Raw genomic sequence first — 24,200 nt, forward strand, 5'->3', positions numbered from 1 at the left:
TAGGAAAGATAGCTAGGAAGTAGTGCCACACATTACTGTAGAAGGAATTTGGTCAACTATTAGGCTCTACCGGCACTACATAAAAGTTTGGAGTAATTCCCATTGACCTTGAAAGTCTGGCTAGTAAGTATGAAGGAATCACTCAGCATCAAGAAAAATGATTTTCTCAAAAAAATAAAACATGAAGGCATCAAACTCCAATAGGATCATAGGCCTCCTTATGATATTGAACCTTTTCAAACATGGGCTCAAGAGACTTTCTTGGTGATAGAATTTTTCCTTGAATTGGATAGTAACAAGGAAGTTGGTGCAAGCCTCCTTTAAATGTTATATAATATCCATTTTTCTAGTCCACCTGCTAAAAAAAGATTTATTGAGCATGTTGCAAAAACCATGTAGAAACAATTTGCAATGGCTAAAGGAGGTTCCACTAACACATTTAGGTTCACAACCTATTTGTGCTATTTATTTTTGGTAAAATATAGTCAAAAATTTGTGGCATTAGACAAAAAACTTGTGATTACATTCCATAAGACTCATGGTATATGAGTGGACCCATAAGATAAGAATGCATGATAATAAGAGGAAATACAAAGATTTTGTAGACTACTTTTTGGCTCCATTGTATAAAGCAATTAGATATAATACAATGGCTCGATTGCCCCATTCTTGTATAAAGTGCATTCAATTGGGATCACAAATTCAATTGGTTGATTGGTACTTAATTGAAGATTTTACTGTGCTAAGATTTTATGGATCAACAGAATAGCCCTACAAACTTCCCATTCATGTCATAGAGAGGGTTTTTGCATTGGAATAGGTATGACAACTAAGTAGTTTATATGGCATATACCTCCAAAAATACAATAAGAATACCATATTTCCTTCGTTACCTTTATGATGTGGAGAGTTCACATTTGACATAAAATTATCCAATGTTGTAAAGGCTTCTTTCAAAATTTATGATTTATAATTTGTTAGTCACTAGTAGTATGACCCATGCGATTTTTATTAAACAAATAATTGTAGCCAATCACAACAAAGAAAGTTTAATTCAACATGAAAGTAAACCCATGCTAGGAAGATTGAAAAACAAGAACTCTTGGGAAGAGGTCAAAAAAATAATGGAGAAAACAACCGTTGAGATAGGTGTTTCTTTTGATTAGATGTCAGCCAAAATAATGAAATTGCACCAAAATAAATCATTAGAGATGTTAATTAATAGCTACAAAACTTTCTATATGAGATTTTCCAAACCATGTACCATAAAAAAAATACCATAGAAACTAGATAAAGCTTGTCAAGAAAAAAAAATGGACATAGTAAAAAATCATTGAGTTCTGGTCTATGGGGAAAAACCTAGGAAATCCAAAGAGTACAATAGATCTTGATTAAATACTAGAGGATCATGAATTTAGCAAATTGAAGAATAAAGAGAATCCCAATGAAGAAGATAGTGAAGGTGAAGATGTTGAACTTGATGATGATTATGAAACTATGGAACATGATGGTGGTACTGGTCAGGTAAAATATGGATACACACATTTTGCAAATGAAGTCACATCACAAAAATATTCTTCAGGGGTAGAAATTGTTGAAAAAATGGATTGTGATGGTGTTTCATTGGGATCTAGTGCACAAGGAATTTTTTGGTACCATAAGTAACCCCTAAAGATGTGAATGATAAAACTAGAATTGGAGCACTAAAACAATCTAAATTTAAAACTAACAAATGGGGAACAATTGCAGAAAGACCAATTCAATTTGTTTCTGTAGCATCCTAAAATTGCGACACTTGCAATTTCGACTGCATTTCGGTCTTCACGATGGCGACGCAACACGCAACCTGAATGGAGACCCCGAAACCTGATTATGACACTGAAAAACTGCATTTTTCAAGCACCCTGGCCTGAACCTCCTTGCACCCTGCTGTCCCGGGAGGTGGGACCAGAGCGCCCAGTGCCCTGGTCCTTCAGGACCAGGGTGCCTAGCACCCTGGTCCCCAGGACCATGGCGCCCAGCGCCCTGGTCCCTGGGTCCCATTTTGGGCCCGGTCTCCTAAGGGGTCTCGGGTCTTTTTGTTTGCAAATTGGAAATTAAACTTTCCTGGTCGGCCTAAGGTCGGGAAAATCAGTCTATCAGCCCTAATTGACAAGTATATAAACTACATTTTTCTCTCTCATTTGGCATGGGGAGGATATGTGTACAAAGCGTGGAAACTATACTCAAGCATTCAAGCATTCAAACATTCAAGCATTCATTCCAAGTCTCCATTCAAGGCTAAGTGTTGCATTCAAGTCAAGGATTCAACCATTGAAGAGGAGATCACATACTACATGCCACAACATACAACATACAATATCTATACCTTCGCACATAAGGATACAAACATCCTTAGAACAAGGTATTAGTACTTGTTTTACAGTCATTTACATTTACAGCACTTGCTCATTTCTTGGTTAATTCCAAAACTGGGGTTTGACCTAAAGGCAAACCCCTAATCCCTAACCCCCCAATCATCTTCACTTTTCTATGTGTAGGTTGCAGGTACGCGGCTGAAATTGAAGATCTGGAATCCTTGTGCAAAGACGAACAGATCCCCCTTCGTTTCGTGGATTTTTCGGAGGACCGTGGCGCCGGGCGCCATCGTCCTGACAACTTTTGCTCAAATTTGCAGGACAGCGCCATACCAACATTTTACTGCTAATTCCAGGTCTGCAGCTTCATCCTATATCCCTAACTCAGTCTATAAGTGAATCTTTCTCACTTTCTATGCATTCCTAGCTTAATTCTTCTATGCACATTCTTTACAAAAGAGGGTAGCCTTGCTTTCTTAACCCTTGAAACACATTAGCATCCAATCTTGCATTGCATGGGATTGGATCTTGTGGGTTTCAACCCCTCTTTTGAATGTAAAGTCTCTCCCCTAAGTGAAAACCATCAACCCTAGTGAATCTCCCTTCTCTCTCCTCGGAGTTGGAAGAGGGGAGAGCAACTAGGGTTCGATCGCGATTTTCCGCTTTACATTTTGGTGAACCCGACATGAACATCCTTTCTGATTATTCATAGTTAGATCTAAAAATTGGATTCCTTGATTACATTTCCATGTTAGATCTTTTGCAAAATTTTAGAGGTTAATTGCATAAAAACCCTAAATTTTCTTTTTAGTAATTAAGCTTGTGAAATGTCTAAATGTTGATGCTTGTTTCAGATCTGCCCTTCTATTACAAATTGTCAATTCAGATTTGTGCTTTAATTTTGAAAATTAAGTGGTTAAGTGTCAAAACCCTAATTTTTGAAACCCTCTTGATTCAACCTTTGTCCGACAATTTCACTAATCAAAACATCTCCAAATCAGCTGTAACTTTGGATTCCGCAATAAAATCACAATATCTTTCATCCCTGAAAATTTGGAAAAAAGTTGCGAGGACCGTGTGCACTCCGAGCGCCATCGTCCCTGACATTTTTTCCGAAATTTCGGGAGCGAGATCTTACTATATTTTCCTGCTAAAATCCATAATTTTGGCTGATTTTATCAATTTTAACACCTTCAAAATTACAGTCAAATTTGGTCTTGTGATTGCTTGGATTAAGGCTTTTAAACATTCAAAAAACATTGAAATTGAAATTTTGTGTCAAAATTGTGTTCTTACTGTCCTAAATCTGAAAAGTGTGTTTGCATTCATTCAAAATTTTAGTGCTTTATTCAAATTCTTACAATTTGTGACTTTTGAAATTAAGTGCTTAATTACAACAACTTTGATTTCCGCTTTCAAAATTGAATTTTGCGTGAAATTGAGTCAATTTTTGAATTACAAAACTTGCATTGCTTTTGGCATTCCCTCTAAAATCATAACATTCAAAATTTCAGTTTCCCTCTCTTTTTCAAAATTCAAATTTTTGCATTTTTCGACAATCTTGGAAGGGTTGCATTTCGAGATTGCAACTTTAATTTGGCCTATCTACAGATCGTAAAATCACTCAATTTTTTCAGATTGGCTCTAAAATCATCATACCTTTCATCCCTGCAAATTTTGAAAAAAGTTGCAAGGACCGTGTTGCACTCCGAGCGCCACGGTCCCAGACATTTTTTCTGAAATTTCGGGAGACTGTCGTGATTGCATTTTACAGCTTAAATCCAGAAGATTGGCTGATTTTACTGAAAATTGCTACCTCTAAATTCAAAATCTTCTCTCTCTTTCTAGTGCATGAGTTTTACAACAATAAGCCCTACTTACACTATTCCCGTTAGACGAAGCCATAGAATTAAGTCTTTTCGAGGTGTAATTACCGAGGAGATGGAACCTAATTTGAATAGCCTTTTTAACGAGGACATGGGTAATTCCTCTAATCCTCCTAATGATGAAGAAGCTCTCCATGAGGTTTTTGAGGAACAACTTTCGAAATTGGATAACCAATTTGACGATTTTCACCAATGGATGTCTCATGAGTATCCCGATAGTCAAGCTCTTCCTTTAATTGAGGGTCTAAAACGTATGCTTCAAAGTGATAAGAATGGAATTGATATTTTGCGTGGTATTGCACACATTGTGGATTCAAATGTGATGCCTATGAAAAGTTGTGCCGAAACCTTAGGTTATACACAACCTCCTACTCAAGTCAATCATTCTATTCCTTTGACAACTTCTATTGCTAGCATACCTACCTTTACATCAAACATAATGGCTACTTCTACACAAGACATTCCTCCTGTGATCACCAGTCATGGGGGCAATCCCTCTTCTTCAATTAACCCTCTTCCTTCATTCAATCCGATTTCTTCATTCGTCCCTTCAATGAGTGTTCCTATTACATCTCCACAAATGAACATGACGCAAGGGGGCAATTCATTCAACCATTCCATTCCTCCTTGTAGTGTTCCTCCTGTTCAATCATCTCCTATGACTAACTATCATAGGGTCCCACCACCTTACTCTTTACCTTCTTTCAATAACATAACACCTCCATCTCAATCTAACACACCTAATATCAATTCTTCGACTGAAGCGACCATTAACAATCTTGCACAAACTGTCTCTTCTTTACAGCAACAAATTGCCTCTATGAATCAATCTAAGTTTAGTGTGCCCACATTTGATGTTGCGAGCCCACTTTCTCTTGACATTGTTCGAGCTATCCCTCCTAAACATGTTGAAATCCCGCATTTGGAGCTTTATAATGGTAAAGGTGATCCTCTAACACATGTTAAGACTTTTCAAACAATATGTACTGATTTTGCTTATGACCAAAGGTTGCTTGCAAAACTGTTTACTAGAACATTAAGAGACAAAGCCCTACAATGGTATTGCTCGTTGCCTTCTTATTCTATTACTTCTTTCAAACAACTTGCAAATGCTTTCATTCAACAATTTCAAAACAATATAAGTCCTAAAGTTACTTTGATTGATTTAATGCATTGTAAACAAGGTGTTAAAGAAAAAGTGACTGATTTCATTGGTAGATATAAGCATTTGTATGCTCAAATTTCTTTTCCAGTGCCTGACAATGATATTCAAAGAATCTTTATTTCTAATTTACAAAAAGATATTCGAGACAAACTTCTGTTTTCTGAGTTTACTTCTTTCCAACAGTTGTGTGCAACTCTTCACAATTATCAACTGACTGTGAGTCAAATGGAACAATCACATCCTATGGCTCCGAGTGATAAGGGTGATAGCAGTCAACAACCATTTGGAAAGTTTAAACCGAACAGAGATTCCATCAAATTCAATGAAAATATCATCAACAACAATGTGAATGCAGCATCAGGTGTGCCTCCTATTTCTAAGTTTTTCAAGAAAGAAAGAAAGTATACTCCTTTGAATGAATCATTGCATAGTATTATGAATAAGTTATTGGAACAAAATGTGCTTACTCTTCCTCCTATAAGACAAATTGATCCTGCAAAGATTACTTCACCTTATTTTGATAACAAATCTTTTTGTCAATTTCATCGTCAACCTGGGCATGATACTGAAAAATGTTTTTCTTTAAAGGGTAAAATTCAAGATTTGATTGATAATAATACTATCTCTGTTTCTGGAGTGAATGATAAAGGCAACACATCTGTAGCTCCTCCTAACCAAAATCTTCAGATTTTCACTGATCCATTACCTTCTCATACCTCTAATGCGATTGAAGCTAATGATTCCTCTCTCTCATCTGCTGGTCTTGTGTCTATGACTCCGAATGTGATTAACTTTGTAGAGCAGCAAGAAATCCCTAAAGAACCTTCCATCACATTTGATTCCAATGAAACCATTAGGGCACCTGATGGTCCTTTATACATAGTTGCAAAAGTCAAGAATACACCTTGCCGTGGAGTGCTTATTGATCCTTCGTGCATGGTTAATGTTATCACTGAAGAATTTCTTTTTACTTTGCAATTGAATCAAGTGATATATGACAAAACATATGTGATTGTGAAACTGTTTGATGCATTTTCTTCTCCTGCAATTGGTTCTATTACATTGCCTATTAAGGTCCATAACAAATCTCTTGATGTGAACTTTGCTATTATTCCATCTTCCGAACAATTTCGTGTGAAGCTTGGCTATCCTTGGCTATCTTCCATGAAAGCTATTGCTTCTCCTATTCATAAGTGTTTGAAATTTCCCCATAATGGTGAAGTTGTTACTGTCAATCATAGTCTCTTTAAACCAGCTGAAAGAACTTCTAGCGTTCCTATTGATTACTTTTGGCCTAAACAATTCCAATCTCTTCCTCCGCGAAGTGATCATCTTTTCAAATCTTATCAAAAATGGAAAACAGATATGATCCTATCTCTAAGTGAACCTAGAACACCTAAACTTGATATTCCTATCATTCTTGAGAAGGAAGTTCTTCCTTTGAAAGATAAAACTAATGTCTTTCCTCAAGAAGATTCCCAACCCATCCCTATGGATGTGACTATGTCTATGCCTAATAAACCTTCTAAAAGTAGACCTATACCTCCTCGTCATGATGGACTTGGTCTCCTTCCTAAACCAAATATTCCTCCTTTGTATGGAGCAGTTCCTCCTCCTTCCTTCTATAGAGAGAAGAGACCTTCTTCTTCTCCTATTATTCAACCTAAGAGACCACAACCTAAACACCCAAGTGATAGGGATGAGAACATTCCTCCTCCTCAATCTTCTCCACTTCCTACTAAGACTAGATGAAATCATTCTGCACGTGAATGCCGACGAAAGCATCATCTTAGAGCTCAAGCAGCTGCTTCTCAAACTTTGCAATCTCCAAAAACACCTTCAACAAGCATTATTCCATTTTCTCCAAAATCTCCAAAACATAAGATGCATGATGGTCTTGATCCTGTGCGAATTAAAGACCCTATTTTTATAAATCTTGATGATGCTATAGATGAAAATGTTATGCATGATGAAAATGTTACTTCTCTTGCTTCTGATAGTGAATATGAACTTGTTGATATTGATAACCATTTATCTAATGAATTTTCTAAAGCACTTATCCTAGTTCCTAGACAAGAACAACGTGGCTCGGAACATGAACATAGCCCTTGTTTGGATCTTGTGATAGCTCCATCTGCTGTGTTGAATGTTCCTCCTCTAGCGTGTTCCCTGCCTTCCCGAAACATTGATCAGCAAGATCGGGGGGTAGATGATGTGCTAGACTAGTTACATTAGCATAGCAGATTCTCTCCTCCTCTCTTGTGTTACTTCTTCTATGTGTTATTCTCATTCTTCTATTTGTTGTCCTTGGTGTTGTCTACTTGAGGACGATGCAAAGCATTGAGATCTCTCGATCTCTCTCATGTTGACTCAAAAGACACATGTGTTCCCTTCTTCTAGGTGACCTTCCTTGATTGGGGAATGAAGAACAATTATGCATACATACATATGATATACATGAATAATCATACAACATACTGACCCCGAGGAAAGCGAAGTCACCTTGTGCTTTGTGTTTTGTGTCTATTATCCTTGGGTTTATCTCACACTTGGGGGCTAAATCCTTGCGATAATGTGCTCCTTTCCTTTCTCATTTCTTATATGTATCACTACCTTAAAGCAATCACCCCTGGTGAGGTGTGTGCGATCGCTTTAACGTAGGGGGGCATACATCCCGTTCATATCTTTTCAAGATACTTGAAAATTTCTTGGCAAATTTAGCTTTGCCTTGAAAATTTTTGATATCTTTCTTGCATGACTCATAGTGAGGGAACCTTACTACTGACAGTCATGGTTCTCCCTCGTGATCTTCCCTTTTACTTTGTCAATCAAAGTCATAAGATCCTTAGTCCACTGGGGGCTTGGTGTATCTTGCCTCCTTGACGTGGTGAAAGTCTTTCAATATTGTTTCCTTGTACTTTACCGGAAGTATGAGCATACATACTCCCACTAAAGTGGGGGCTAAATGTAGCGTCCTAAAATTGCGACACTTGCAATTTCAACTGCATTTCGGTCTTCACGATGGCGACGCAACACACAACCTGAATGGAGACCCCGAAACCTGATTATGACACTGAAAACTGCATTTTTCAAGCACCCTGGCCTGAACCTCCTTGCACCTTGCTGTCCTGGGAGGTGGGACCAAAGCGCCCAGCGCCCTGGTCCCTGAGTCCTATTTTGGGCTCGGTCTCCTAAGGGCTCTCGGGTCTTTTTGTTTGCGAATTGGAAATTAAACTTTCCTGGTCGGCCTAAGGTCGGGAAAATCAGTCTATCAGCCCTAATTGACAAGTATATAAACTACATTTTTCTCTCTCATTTGGCATGAGGAGGATATGTGTACAAAGCGTGGAAACTATACTCAAGCATTCAAGCATTCAAATATTCAAGCATTCATTCCAAGTCTCCATTCAAGGCTAAGTGTTGCATTCAAGTCAAGGATTCAACCATTGAAGAGGAGATCACATACTACATGCCACAACATACAACATACAATATCTATACCTTCGCACATAAGGATACAAACATCCTTAGAATAAGGTATTAGTACTTGTTTTACAGTCATTTACATTTACAGCACTTGCTCATTTCTTGGTTAATTCCAAAACCGGGGTTTGACCTAAAGGCAAACCCCTAATCCCTAACCCCCCAATCGTCTTCGCTTTTCTGTGTGTAGGTTGGAGGTACGCGGCTGAAATTGAAGATCTGGAATCCTTGTGCAGAGATGAACAGATCCCCCTTCGTTTCGTGGATTTTTCGGAGGACCGTGGCGCCGGGCGCCATCGTCCTGACAACTTTTGCTCAAATTTGCAGGACAGTGCCATATCGACATTTTACTGCTAATTCCAGGTCCGCAGCTTCATCCTATATCCCTAACTTAGTCTATAAGCAAATCTTTCTCACTTTCTATGCATTCCTAGCTTAATTTTTCTATGCACATTCTTTACAAAAGAGGGTAGCCTTGCTTTCTTAACCCTTGAAACACATTAGCATCCAATCTTGCATTGCGTGGGATTGGATCTTGTGGGTTTCAACCCCTCTTTTGAATGTAAAGTCTCTCCCCTAAGTGAAAACCATCAACCCTAGTGAATCTCCCTTCTCTCTCCTCGGAGTTGGAAGAGGGGAGAGCAACTAGGGTTCGATCGCGATTTTCCGCTTTACAGTTTCATCTCAAACTTCAATTCCATAGGAGTCTGAACAACTACAAGATCTTAGTGAACAAACCATTACAAAGAAGCAAAAGATTATGATAGTTTAAAGTCCAAAGAAATTATTTCCAAAAGTCACCCCTCCAAGTTTATTTTTTATTATGACCATGACTTCAAGTAGTTCAATTTCTCCATTCAAGCATTCAATTGTTTCAGCAATCCAAGGTTTTGATCGCACACAATTTTATTCTAAGATCAAAAATAAAAGAGATATGTGTAAATAAGGAAAGAAGCAATTGTTAGAGAAAATTACTATAACTTCAAAGCCTATAGTAGCTAGGGTGCTTCCTACATTTTATCTAGATAAAGAAACCATGGAGTACACAATTTTAGTGCCTAGAGTCAAAAATAAACTAGAGCATCAGATGGATCCATCCAAATATGCCGTAAGCACTATCCAAATGGATTTCTCAGGAATGAAAAATATTGAAAAAATCAATGTATAAAAATGGAACAACCAAGTGGCATACAGACCATTTCTAAAGCTAGAGAGAGCCAAAAATCAATTGCAAACTCAAATAAATAAGCTAAAGCAATACATAGAAAATGAGAAAGCACAAAGGAGAGTAGAAGAAATAAGTCTAACAATTTAGAGAACATGATAACAAAATATGCCTCTACATCTTCAAGCCAAGATAATGTGTTACCACTTATCAAGTTGCCATTAGTTTTATGTTCAAAATTATTCTATATACTCTAGTCGGTTATCTCTACCGAGATATTCAGTCGGTATGCACAGTCCAGTTGGCTATAGAAGAGAGTAGTCTTAGAGCGTAGTATGCACCGAGCTATCTATCGAGTATCATTCTATGTCTACCGAGCAGTAAAGATGACACACCGAGTTGATATACACCGAGTGAAACGTGTTACTAGATTCATTGAACCTGGACATACATATGAAAACGTGTTACAAGATCGAGGAACATCTAACCATTATCACATTGGAAATTGCACTTAAAGATTGTGTATGATTTTGAGGTCATCTAATGAATTAAATATTTTGCATGGTTATTCATTTGATAAAACATGTTTGTAAGATTGAAGCAATGAATGGATCACCGACATAATAGATCTATTTATACAACATGGATTAAGATCAGAAATATACATGTAGCATGACAGAAAGGAAGATATAGAAATATACAAAGCAAGACATGTGAAAGCACTAAGTGTTATGACTGTTACAGAGATACAGAGGTCACCGAGAAGGATTTCAGAGAACAGTCAAAAAACAAAGTAAACAGAAGGGTTTACCGAGTTACTATATGGGTTACCGAGGTATGCTATAAGCAAGGTAATCTTATTCTGAGCACATAGAATCTGCTATAACATTCCAGATGTAACGTTGCAGATATTTGTAATGATTTATTATAATATTTTGAAGTTGTAAGAGAAACCTTTAATAGGGTAAAAGACTCTAATCAAGTCTATAAATTGTAAAGCCTCTAACCAGGTGCAACATTTTAGATTAAGTGTTGTAAAATCCTATAGCAAGGTAGATCTAACAAATCTTGATACTCCTAACAGGGTAAGCTATCAAAAATAGCTAAACATGTAACTCTAACTGAGCAACCTTTATTATTGCAGTAGTGAAGTTGTGGGTGCCATCCCCACCACAGTTTTTCTCTCTAACCAAGAGTTTCTGCGTAACCAAAATATATATGTTATGGAGTGAATCATGTATGATTGTTATCTATTTGTTTTAGCTTTATATTATGTTACTGCACTATTCAGTTTATATATAGTAGTAAAGTTATTGTTGAAGAAAAGTTTTGGAGTACTGATTCACCCCTCCCCTCTCAGTACTTTAGCTTTCCATATTGGGCCTAACAATTGGTATTAGAGCTTCAATCTTGGAAACGGGTTTACCTGCCTAAAGAGAAAGATCTTATCAATGGAAGGCTATAAACAATCTTAGATGATTGTGTATCTGCAAGAAGAGCTGGATCATGCTAATCAAGTGATTGCAGACATGCAAAGACAAATGCAAAAATAACTAAAAGTGAGAAGAAGATTATCTAATGATTTGTAGGACTCTCAAGAGTTAGTGGAACAAATTGAGACATCATCTAAGAATAGTATGTCTGAAGAGACTGAAGAAATGATTGGAGTATTGAAAGAAAATAACAAAGCACTGGTTGATCAACTAAAAGCAATGAAAAGAGAACATGAACATTTTAGCACACAGATGACTGAAAATCTTGATGCATTGAGGACAGTCGAGGATAAAGTAAGAGATCTAGAAAGAGAGAAACAACAACTTGAAGTCTTAGTATCTGATAAGGATAACGAAATCACAAGGATGACTGGAATTCAACAAAACCTATCAAATCAACTAGGTTATGCACATCATGAAGCAAATCTGAAAAATGATGAGAATCAAGCATTGAAACTTGAAGTATCAAGGTTGACCAATGAACTTGAAATAGAGAAGAAATCCAAAGAAACACTGAAGAAGAGTTATGAAGCATGAAATATGTTGGATGAGCAACTGAATACAAGAAGACCCAACAAAGATGCAGAACTCAGTTACAAAGGAAAAGACTCTACCGAGAAGGGAATCCATACTACTGAGAGAGGAGAATCATCAAAGCAAGCTGGAAACAAGAAGAACATAAAAAAAAAGAAGCCTATTTGCAACTACAATGGAAATCAAGGTCACACTGCCAACATGTGCCAAATCAGAAAAGGTAAGCAACCGAATGTCACTAAGTCCAATGGTTATTGTTACAATTGCAATAAATATGGTCACACATCTAATCAATGTAGGACAAAGTCTATTAACAATTATCAGAAGGCAAAATTCAAAGGGTTTTGTAAAAACTGCAATAGATATGGACACATTACCGAGAAGTGTTGGCTTAAGCAAAAGAACTATATATGGTCTACACACTTAGCAAATGCTAGAGGTTATCGACCTCACACAGATCCTTACCAATAGTATTCTGCAGTACCATGGGATTACAATACAAGGATATGGTGTGAATGTTGTGGAAGATATGGACATATAAGTGCCAACTGCTTTATAAGGTTTGGAATGAACAACTGAAGATCATGGAGAAATCCTAGTATGGCATGTTTTCATTGTCACAAAGTTGGACTCTTGGCTAGAGATTGTGGAGATCAACCTAGAAAAGACACTGAAGAAATAAAAGACAAATTAAAGATGATTTGGAAAAAGAAGGAAATTGTGTCAAATGAAGAAAGCACCTTACCTACCAAGTTAGGTGCACCTAGTCCAAATTAATTGGTAAAGGTATGAAGGGACTGCATTCTCTCAAGGTTAAATCTTAACAGTTCCTATTTTAATATGTACTTAAGGAAAAATCTTCATAGTTAAAGATGTATTAGTAAGTATTGAAATTATATCAAAGTCTTTTGGAGCACTATACAGGAAACTTGTCAAGTTGATGAATACAGGAAACCTGTCAAGTCGGTAAATGAAGGAAGTTTGGTTACTCGGTTAAAGCACAAAAGGAAAGAAAGTTTAGTGGATTCGAGTGCATTTAATAATTTTGACCTAACCTGCACGGAGCCCGATAAGGTATATTGTGTACTTAAAGCATTTTTGTGGTCATTTTTACTTACCAAGTTTTTGAGAGAGTAGAGCAAAGTGAATCTAAGGCAATCAAACCTCCTACAAAGCAAAATTCAAGGTATTTACATCAATCTCAACACATTGTTAAGCTGGTTTACCGATCTTATCAAGTTATTATTATCTACTAAGTGTGAAGCATCTACCGTTTGAAAATCCTGAAACCTTAAGGATCTTTTGTTAGTTTTTATCTGAAATCTACAAATGGCACCTAAGATCCAAGATCCCATCATTGTTAAGAATGTTGAAAAGCCCTCACTAAAATACTCTTTAACTCCCAAAGTTGCATCTGAACCAGATGACATAACCGCATTTTCACTCATCCCAGAAAGAGTGTTATTAGTCGAGGATGTGAGATTCTTCACCAAATGTCGTGTTGAAGAACTCGGTCATGTTGAAATCAAAGACACCTATGATGAATTGTGCACAAATGGTAAATTGAATAGCAAGTACGAGCACATTAAGATCAAGAGATTAACTGAAGCCCTAACCTATCCCCGTGTGTTCAAACCCCAGTGGGTCAGGTTTGTTCTAAGCAGAGTTCACGATGATTTCATGTGGCTAGAAGAGCAACCATTTAAGATTACCAAGGAAATCATTCATCTGATTACTGGTTACCCCATTTATGATCATGCCCGAGCCCAAAAGATGATATCACTGAAGGAATTGATTAGTTTAACCGGAGTGGAATCAAATTGCAGAGGATTGAAATTGAACAATTTCACAGATGCAAAACTAAAATTTTCCATTAGAGTAATAGGTTACTGTTTCTTCCAATCGGTAAAGGAAAATAGTGTACCCTGTGCAGCAGTAGACCTAGCATACAAAATTGTGAAAAAGGGCATGAAAATTGATCTATGTGAGGTGTTGCTAAAAAACCTATTTGAGAATCTGAACACCATCAGGAAGCCGAAGAAGAACAACTCGGCTAATACACTAAAGTTTGGATCACTACTTGTATGCATGTTTCTCTATTTTGAAAAATTCTTTCCATCAGTCAGTAAAGTTGTCTGGGAACTACACCAACCAATCACCCATCAGATAAATGACTTCATTAAGAAGCTAGGAGATAATTTCAATGATATTACGGATGATTACTTCAGTAAGTTTCAAGAGAAAATGCATAATAGGTATAGAATTCCACCCCAGCTAGTGGAGAAATACAAAAATGACATAAATTTTGAAGTAGACACTGATTACTGTTATGTGAATGTTGTGGAACCAAGAACTCAATCTGTGTCACCTATGGGTTACGAGATCTATTTTGACATTACACAATAGAAAATTGATGCATTTCTCACATTACCAAGGCATGCTACCGAGCTAAGGTATGGAACCTATGAAGAAGTGAAGGAAAAGGTAAAAATGAGCATTGTAGTACCCAAAGCTACAAGAAAGGCAACAAAGATGATAAAGGCATTATCGGAGAAATTCGGAGAAGATTCTTCCTCCACACCTGTCAAAGGCACTATAACCATTACCGAAGAGGAATCTGAAGCCCAAGAGGTAGCTTTAACATTGAGCACTGAATTGCCCAAGGGAAAAGTGTTGAAAAGAAAGAAACTGGATTCATTAAAAGCCTCACTGACTCCTCCAGTAAAGTGACCTAACACTAGAGCATCTATAGCTTCACCGAGTAAGAAAACAAAGAGTGTTACTAATCCCAAGGTAACAAAGACCTACAAGAAATCTACTCGGAGACTCATTTTGGCAAAAGAGTCCAGTGACACCGAATCTGAAGATGCTAGAAAATTTCACATTGTCAAGAGCAAGAAGGTAAATGTACATAGTGTTGAAAACTTCTATGCTAATCTCAAAGAATATGGTGGATTTGGAGAATTTAGATATGTTAAGTATGAAACCAGAAATAATGATGAAAAGAGACAAATTGAAGAAGATGTCATCTGCACACTTCTAAAATTTTAGTTGGCTCCATTGGAACTATCTAAGTCACTGCCAAATGAATTATATTTACATATTGACAATAGGTGGAAGTATGCAATGGACTCGGAGAAATGGGTCAGAGAAAGAAGTCTGGTACATCTCTTTCCTGACATGTCAGTAGCTGAAATAAAAGAACATCTAACTACCTACAACTCAAAGTTTCTCGTCAAACAAAGAGCCTTGAAACTGATGAATGGCCTGTATATTGAAGTGGAAACTGAGACAAAAGAAAAGTGGTAGGAAATCTTAAAAATCAAGGATGCTGGTGAGCAAGCTATAGTTGAAATTGTTGATGTCACCGAGCAAGATCTTGATGTTACCGAGCAAGACCCTGCTGACACCATTCAAATAGATGAAGATATCATGGATACAGAGGCACCGAAATAGGAAATGATAGAAGGAAATGCATATGCAAAACTTGTATCCAGTGAATCACTCTTAGAACAAGTTCAGCCTTATCCACCGGTCAATCAACCTGTCTCAATTGAAACCCCTCAGGACACAGATCAAGGCACCGAAGGTCACAAGTCTACAACAGGAGAAGGTACTACTCAAAGACAGAAGTCTCAAGCACCTTCTAGCACTGAAAATGTTGTAACTAAGATACCAAGTACCGAGACACCAAAGGACTCTACAGAGGCTAAAGAAACCGACCAAAGTGTTGCCTCTACCGAGCAACCCACCGAGGGTCATCAAGCCTCACAAGCCATTGTCTGAGTTCCATCGGTGAAAGGTAAAGAAAAGAAGATGAAAAAGCATAGTTTTAAAGTTGATTTGTCAAAACCAATAGTGTTGCCCAATGTAGACATATCAAAATTAAAGGGGCAAGCACTCATTGATTTCGATGAACTATGCAAAGGAAAGGCCAAACAAGAGAAGCAAATGGTGATTTGAAAGAAAAATAAAGTACTTCAGAAGGTGAAAGCACTCTTAATAGATATGCTACCTGAAGCTACAATGTCAACAGATGCAGCCATCCACATTCAACTGGATGAACTCTTAACAAAGATAGAGACATCTGGAGTAGATGCATTAGAATATTTGAGAAAGCTAAAAGACAAGGAGCTCACTACAAAAATGATAGAAGAGGTACTTAAAGCTATAGCTATTGGCAGAGTTAAACTTGTCAAATTTATTGCTGAGTTGTCCCCTCAACTCAAGCATATTCTTTATTTATTTCAGAAACTCTATACATTTTCTTTATTCATCAAAGACATCAAAAATAAAATAGAGGCAATTGAGAAAGAGATCACTGATCTCTCAAATAAGTTGACCACAGAGCCAAATTCAGTTCACAATTTTTATAAAAAGTTACAACAGCTCATGGCTCAACAATTAGACCTAAGAAATGAAGAACACAAGATCAGGATGGACATAATGACACTTCAGACATTATTCCTTCCTCATCTTTCATCCATCTAAGAACAGATCAACCGAGCCACCTCCTTATCTACTACACAAGAGGGAAGCACTCTAGATGGCTTAATATCATTATTGGCTGATATTCAAGCACAAAATTCTTTAATGGACAGTGTAAAGGATGCCCTCTCTATCGCTCTCACCGAAGCATGAATCAAGTACAAATCCATTTTTGACCAGTTGCCTCCACCAAATGGTAACTAAGTCTTGATGTTTGTCAAAAAAGGCGGAGTGATATAGTATTCAAAGCATCAAAGTATAGTATCAAACAAAAGGAGTATAGTATACAGGGGGAGTATACCGAGCCGAGTGAGCAGAGTATCCAAGAGTAGTGTACTGAGAAGTGAACATAACAGTAAGCAAAGAACAAGTGCAGCACATAGAACATTGATCACCGAGCATGCAAAATCAGAGTTTTGTACAATATATCGATAAGGGGAGTATATTTGGCTTTACTATTTCATTGACTATTGTATATACTGTCAGTATAGTCAAATTTTGCAAGTATATAGATTATTGAGTTATAACTTTGAAAGTAGTTTTTGTCAAACATCTCAACTAATGTCAAAAGGGGAGATTGTTACTACTTATCACGTTGCCATTAGTTTTATGTTCAAAGTTATTCTATATACTCTAGTTGATTATCTCTACCGAGATATTTAGTTGGTATGCACAGTCCAATAGGTTATAGAAGAGAGTAGTCTCAGAGCATAGTATACACAAAGCTGTCTACTGAGTATCATTCCATGTCTACCGAGAAGCAAAGATGACACACCAAGTTGATATACACCGAGTGAAACGTGTTACCAGACTCATTGAATCTGGACATACATATGAAAACGTGTTATAAGATCGAGGAACATCTAACCGTTATCACATTGGAAATTGCACTTAAAGATTGTGTATGATTTTGAGGTCATCTAACCAATGAAATATTTTTCATGGTTATTCATTCGATAAAACATGTTTGTAAGATCGAACCAATGAATGGATCACCGACATAAGAGATCTATTTATACAACATGGATTAAGATCAAAAATATACATGTAGCATGACAGAAAGGAAGATATAGAAATATACAAAGAAAGACATGTGAAAGCACTAAGTGTTATGACTGTTACAGAGATACAGAGGTCACCGAGAAGGATTTTAGAGAACAGTCAAAGAACAAAGTAAATAGAAGGGTTTACCAAGTTACTATATGGGTTACCAAGGTATACTATAAGCAAGGTAATCCTATTCTGAGCACATAGAATCTGCTATAACATTCTAGATCTAAAGTTGTAGATATTTGTAATGATTTATTGTAATATTTTGAAGTTGTAAGAGAAACCTTTAATAGGGTAAAAGACTCTAATCAAGTCTTTAAATTGTAAAGCCTCTAACCAGGTGCAACATTTTAGATGAAGTGTTGTAAAATCCTTTAGCAAGGTAGATCTAATAGATCTTGATACTCCTAACATGGTAAGCTATCAGTAATAGCTAAACATGTAGCTCTAACCGAGCAACCTTTATTATTGCAGTAGTGAAGTTGTGGGTGCCATCCCCACCACAATTTTTCTCTCTAACCAAGAGTTTCTGTGTAACCAAAATATATGTGTTATGGAGTGAATCATGTATGATTGTTATCTATTTGTTTTAGCTTTATATTATGTTTTGATTAAGTAAAAATAGGTATTTGAAAGGTACCCGAACCTTTTACAAGCCAGGAGAATAGAAAAGCATAAAAAAGTGCCTGATCACTTCAAAAAGTCAAAATGAACCCATCGGAAGGGCACAGCTTAAAACATCATTACATAAAACTTAGAACAGACAGCAAAAGGAAAGCAAAAGACAACAAAGAGACAGAACCAAGGACAGAAACTGGAACTAAATACTATTCAGGATCTCCTAAGCATGAACAACCATTTGTTTCATGTTGTTCGTTGAGGTCTTCATATCCTCCATCTCATGACCTTCAATGTCTACCTTATTCTTTGTGTTGGCTCTGGTCATCTTTTCATGACCCTTCTTGTTCACCTACTATTTATCACCATCCTTCTCTGCATTGTTCTTGTACCTATTGATAAAGATGTTCATGTTGTCCACCGAAGATTTAAGGATTTGGAAATTTTGATCAGCAAGTTGCTTGACATTGTGCTCCAGCTTGTCAATTCTACTACCAAAATCTTTCAGTTTGTTGTCCATTTCCTTTCTATCTCCCATCTCATTGACCTTTTTCTCTGTGGCTAAGATTTTTCCAACCATACATTCAATAGCTTGCGTATTATGCAGAACGACCACTAACTCTTTAACATGCTCCACCAAGGGCTTGTCACCAACTGTAATTATTGCGATGGCCTATGTATCTATTTTCAAACTATTAATATCCTTCACCAAAGTAGTAATGGTCTTACGAAAAGCCTTAATGGTATCTTTGTCACCACTATCACTTTGACCCCCTTTTTCCTCATTATGCAGTCTAGTGGTATTCACGGTCTCCACGGTTTCTAAATTATCCTTAACTGGGTTACCCTCCCCTTCTTTGTCCTAACTATCAATCCTCTTATTATCATCATCCTCCTCCTCAGACTCAACCAGAACATAATTGAGATTAGAATTGCTACCCTTTTTAGTGTTCTTTTTTTGAGCCTTCTTTCCAGAGGCTTTCCCTTTCCTCTTTTTAACAGGTTTTTCCTCAAGGGAATCAGTTTCAGAGTCCGACATTTCAGATTCCACAATAATCCTCCTCTTCTTAGCCCTAATCCTCCCTTTTTTGCTAGTTTCTTCCGACTCTCCCTAGGTCTTAGAATCAACATTGAAACCACTATCCTTACTTTTCGTATTCTCATCTCTGGCTTTTTTGCCTTTAATAGTCTTTTCAATGCACTTTCCCTTTAGCATTTTATAAACCAGGACCATAAGCCCCTGGTGGAGGGCATGATCTCCTTTAGGGTCCTTCTGGATCTCCTTTATAGTATGATCCATTGAACAGGCTAGGTAATAGGGGAGGCTAACCCTTTCACCATGACGGAAATGGTTAGGAAGGATGAAGTGATGTCCATAAGCCCTGGTAAACCTATCATCTAAGGTAATATATTCAATAGAAGCAAATAAGACAAACCTCCATGGCCTGTAGATTCTCTTCGGGGAGTGGTAGGAGTTGTCAATTTTGATCATCTTTCTTCTCTAACTATCTGTAATAGGAAACTTGTTTGCAACTTTATCTGATATCCCTCTGTCCCTGTAAAATTTCATACCCTCGGTAGTCATCCTTGTGGCCTTAGCGATAACCTCTTCATCAACATTCATCATATGTGATCCAATCAAAACTTTTCCATTTTTCCAGTTCTTAATGAAGTAGCTGGTAATTATGGTGTCCTTCCCATTCAATCACTCCATGAAATCATTGAGACACCCCTGTTGAAGGATACTCCAGACTTCTTCGTTCTTTCTCCATTCAAAGTAGGATGCAAGTTCAAATCTCTTCTTGTTTCCTCCCATTTTTCCAGCACCTTCCTTGCAATGCCTTCTCTCATTTTGATAACTTTTCCTCTGGTTTCTGTGGTTATTCTGTAAGGGCACCCATAATCCGTGCCAAATAATGATGATATGACACCTATTTAATAGCTCATTATCTTCAAGCAAGCCCTACGTCGAAAAAGGCAGAAAGGTAATTGGAAATAATGATTAAAAGTACCATGTTGCCTTGTATAGCTTCGGTCCTGATTGAGCAAGGATTTCATTTCACTTGCAATCTCCATTTCACCATAACTAGTGATGATGTCTCCTGATTGGCAAGCTAGGTTAACTGCCCAATCAGCACAAGAGTTGGCCTCCCTATAAACATGTGTAAAAACGCACATTTCAAACTCTTCATTGATTTTCCTTATTGCTTTAATAGCATTGCTAATCAACCATGATGGTGGGAATTTCTTATTTAAACAATTGATAATGTTTAAGGAGTCTCCTTCACACCAAACTTTAGTGCATTTGGCTTCTTTGGAATGGATAATCCCATGATAAGCCACCATGGCTTTAGCAACATGGTTGGTCTATTTTCCTATAGGAATACATTTTATGATTTTACATATTCCCCATTCATCCCTTAGGACCACTCCACATCCTGCAACCCCCGGGTTTCCCTTAGAGGCCCCATCAAAATTGATTTTCATCCATCCCCTAGGTGGGCTGGTCCATATCACTCCCTCTCTAGGGTTACTCTAGATACTCTCTTGAGCTTTTAATCTCCATTTTTTATAGACAAATTGATCCTCCTTAGTGTTAGGATTATCAATACCACCTATAATATTCATATTTTCCACTATGCTTCTTCTTATTTTTTCAAACACAATGTTAGCCTTAGTATTCTTTTCTCTGAAAATCCTATCATTTCTCTCTTTCCATATACCCCAGCACATGTGTGGTAAAGCAATTCTCCATAGCAAGGTAGTGGTTTTATTTTTTGAAGGATGATGCCATGACTTGAAAATCTCCTGAATCGAGTCGGGGAAGCTCCAACTGATATTGAATTGATCCAGACAACTTCCCCAAACATCAGCTGAGAAGGGGCAATGAAAGAGCATATGATTTATTGTCTCCTCATTCTGCTTATAGAGTGTACAGAAACTTGGTATGCTTATACCTCTTTTTCTTATATTCTCTGTAGTAAGAATTTTGTCTTGGAGGGCTATCCAAAAGAAAATGTTGATCTTGGGGGTAAGGCCTTTCACCCATGCTTTAGCCCAGCAAGGACTTTCCATGTTATCGTATTGTTGATGATAAAGAGATGCCACAGTAAAAGTACCACTAGCAGTGAGTTTCCAAATTAACTGGTCTTCTTCTTCAATTCTCACCATTGAGTTCATGACTTTGTTCAAACTACCCAAAGACTGATCCACTTGAGATAAGTCTTTCCACTATCCATCTTTCCAATAATCGTCCACCTTGGTTCCAAATCTTTCCTTGCATTGGTTCTGATATCTGTTCCACTCAGGGTTTTCATTTAAAGGGATCTCCATAAGCCAGGGATCCTCCTAGAACTGAATAAGATTCCCTTTCCCCAATTTCCATTTTGTACCTTTGATAATTAAGTCTCTAGTCCTAGAGATATTTTTCCAAATATTGGATCCAATTGGGATAATCTCTGCTTTGAAGAAACTTTGAAGATTTGGACATTGGCTTTTATATTTGTTGTCCCATATTTTTTTCCACTCTCCTTTATTTTTATATCCTCTGCAAATCTGCTTAGCCATAAGGTATTCATTTATGTCTCTTATTCTTCTAAGTCCCAGACCGCCTTTATTCACAGGCTTACAGACCTTCTCCTAATCAATTAAGTTCATTCTCTTCTTCTCCTCAACCCCTGTCCATAAAAAGGATCTCTGTATTTTTTCAATGGCCTCAGCATACTTAGTAGGAATCCTGAACAAACTAATGGCATAGAGAGGGATGCTTTGAAGAGTGGTTTTTATCATTTGAACCTTACCTGCTTGACTAAGTAGAGCTCCCTTCCATCTAGACACCTTTTTATGGAATTTATCCACCAAGGCTCCCCAAAAGGTATCCGGAGGATCTTGACCTAAAGGGAGCCTCAAATAGGAGGCAGAAGCTACGAATTTGGCCACCCAGAATGTTACTAATTTTAATCCTCCTTCTTTCCAAGGTATTGATAAAATAAACAAAACTTTTAGACCAGTTTATAAGCTGACCAGTAGCCTCTCCATAGATATCCAAAGCCTTTTTTAGTCTTCTAGCATCCTTCATAGTGGCTTTTCCCATTATTATAGAATCATCAACAAACTACTGATGAGAGCATATTTGATCTACCGAAGAAGGTTTCAAACCACAAAACTCCCTTTTCTCAACCAGTTTTCCAATACATCTCCCCAAACATTCCACCATGATGATAAAGATCACTAGAGATAGGGGGTCCCCTTGCTTGAGACCTCTTGAGGCTTTAAAGAAAGGAGAGGGGGAGTCATTCATTAACACAGAGAAAGTAGCTGAAGAAACAAGTTTCTTGATAAGGCCAACACTCCTAGGATTAAAACCAAAAGCTAAAAGAACATCCATCATAAAATCCCAATGCACTCTATCATAGGCTTTAGAAAGGTCAAGGTTCAGAAAATAACCTTCTTTTTTAGAAAAGGCTAGAGAATGGATGTTTTCATGAACAGAGATGATAGAGTCCAAAATTTGCCTTCCTGGGACAAAACCACTTTGCTGAGGCTATATAATGGAAGGAAGCAATTTGATAATTCTAGAGGTAAGGACCTTAGAGATAATCTTGTAGAGAGAGTTGCATAAGCTTATAGGTCTGAAAAGATCCATTGAATCTGCCCCCATCTTTTTGGGTATAAGAGCTATAAAAGTACCATTAACTTCTTTCAAAAGTTTTCTAGCACCAAAAAACTCTTTCACAGCTTTGGTAACATCATCTCCAATAATATGCTAGTACATTTGGAAGAAGAACATGGGAAAGCCATCCGGACCTGGGGCTTTGCTGCCCTCAAAGGACTTAATAGCTGTTAGAATTTCATCATGGGAGGGAATGGCAGTTAAACAGTCATTGTGATCTTCCCCCAGAATGGTAGATATACTGTCCAGAAGTTCCCTTTGGGCCCGTTTATTTAGATTCTGATCCTTAGCAAGTAGATTAGAGAAAAAATCCATTGCAGCCTTGCTCATGGAATCATCATCTTCAACACATCTGCCATTCACTTTAATCTGTACAATTCTATTTATGGCCTTATGTCTAAGTGTGGACATATGAAAGTATTTAGTGTTCCTATCCCCCTCCTTTAACCAGACATTTCTCAATCTTTGTTTCCAATAGGTTTCCTCTTTAGCTATTATTTCATGATATCTCATCAAAATAGTATCTTCAGTATTTCTAGACATATAGGTATAACCATTGTGCTATATCTCATCCTAGATTTCCTTGAGCTCTAAGAGGGTCGATGCTTTTGAGGTAAAGATGTTCCCAAAGCAGTCCTTATTCCACTTCTTGACATTATCTTTAACATTCTTCAGCTTTTTGACCACTTTATACATGGCATTGCCTTCAATATTGACCTACCACCAGTCCTTAATCTTACTTTCTAGATCCGGGTGTTTACTCCATATTTTTTCAAATCTATAAGGGAAATGTCTCCTTCTATGTTTTACTTCAGCCGTTAAGGTTATAGGGTAATGATCTGATCCTACCCTTATGTGAGAAGATAAAGAACATTCATGAAGATTAAACCAATCTAAGGAAAGAAGAGCTCTATCCAGTCTGACCTGAATAAAATTCTCACTTCTTTGATTAGTCCAGGTGTATTTGACTCCTTGCAACTCCAGATCATGAATGACATTATTTTTTATAAAGTCCATTAGGTCCAATCTGCTATCCAGATTAGCATGACTCCCTCCCTTTTTCTCATTTTCCTTCAAGGGAGTGTTGAAATCTCCCATAATTATCCAACTATCCTCAACAAATCTTCTTCTCAGCCCAGTAAGATATTTCCACATCTCGCTTCGTCCAGTCTTAGTGTTAGGAGCATAAACATTTGTTAGGACCCACGTAGTGCAATTCCTAATGTTCTTAAACCTAATATAGGCCAGATTCTTGTCCTGAATTAACACCTCTCCTTCTATATTGTTTT

Source organism: Cryptomeria japonica, chromosome 7, assembly GCF_030272615.1.
Source record: "Cryptomeria japonica chromosome 7, Sugi_1.0, whole genome shotgun sequence".
NCBI lineage: Eukaryota > Viridiplantae > Streptophyta > Pinopsida > Cupressales > Cupressaceae > Cryptomeria > Cryptomeria japonica.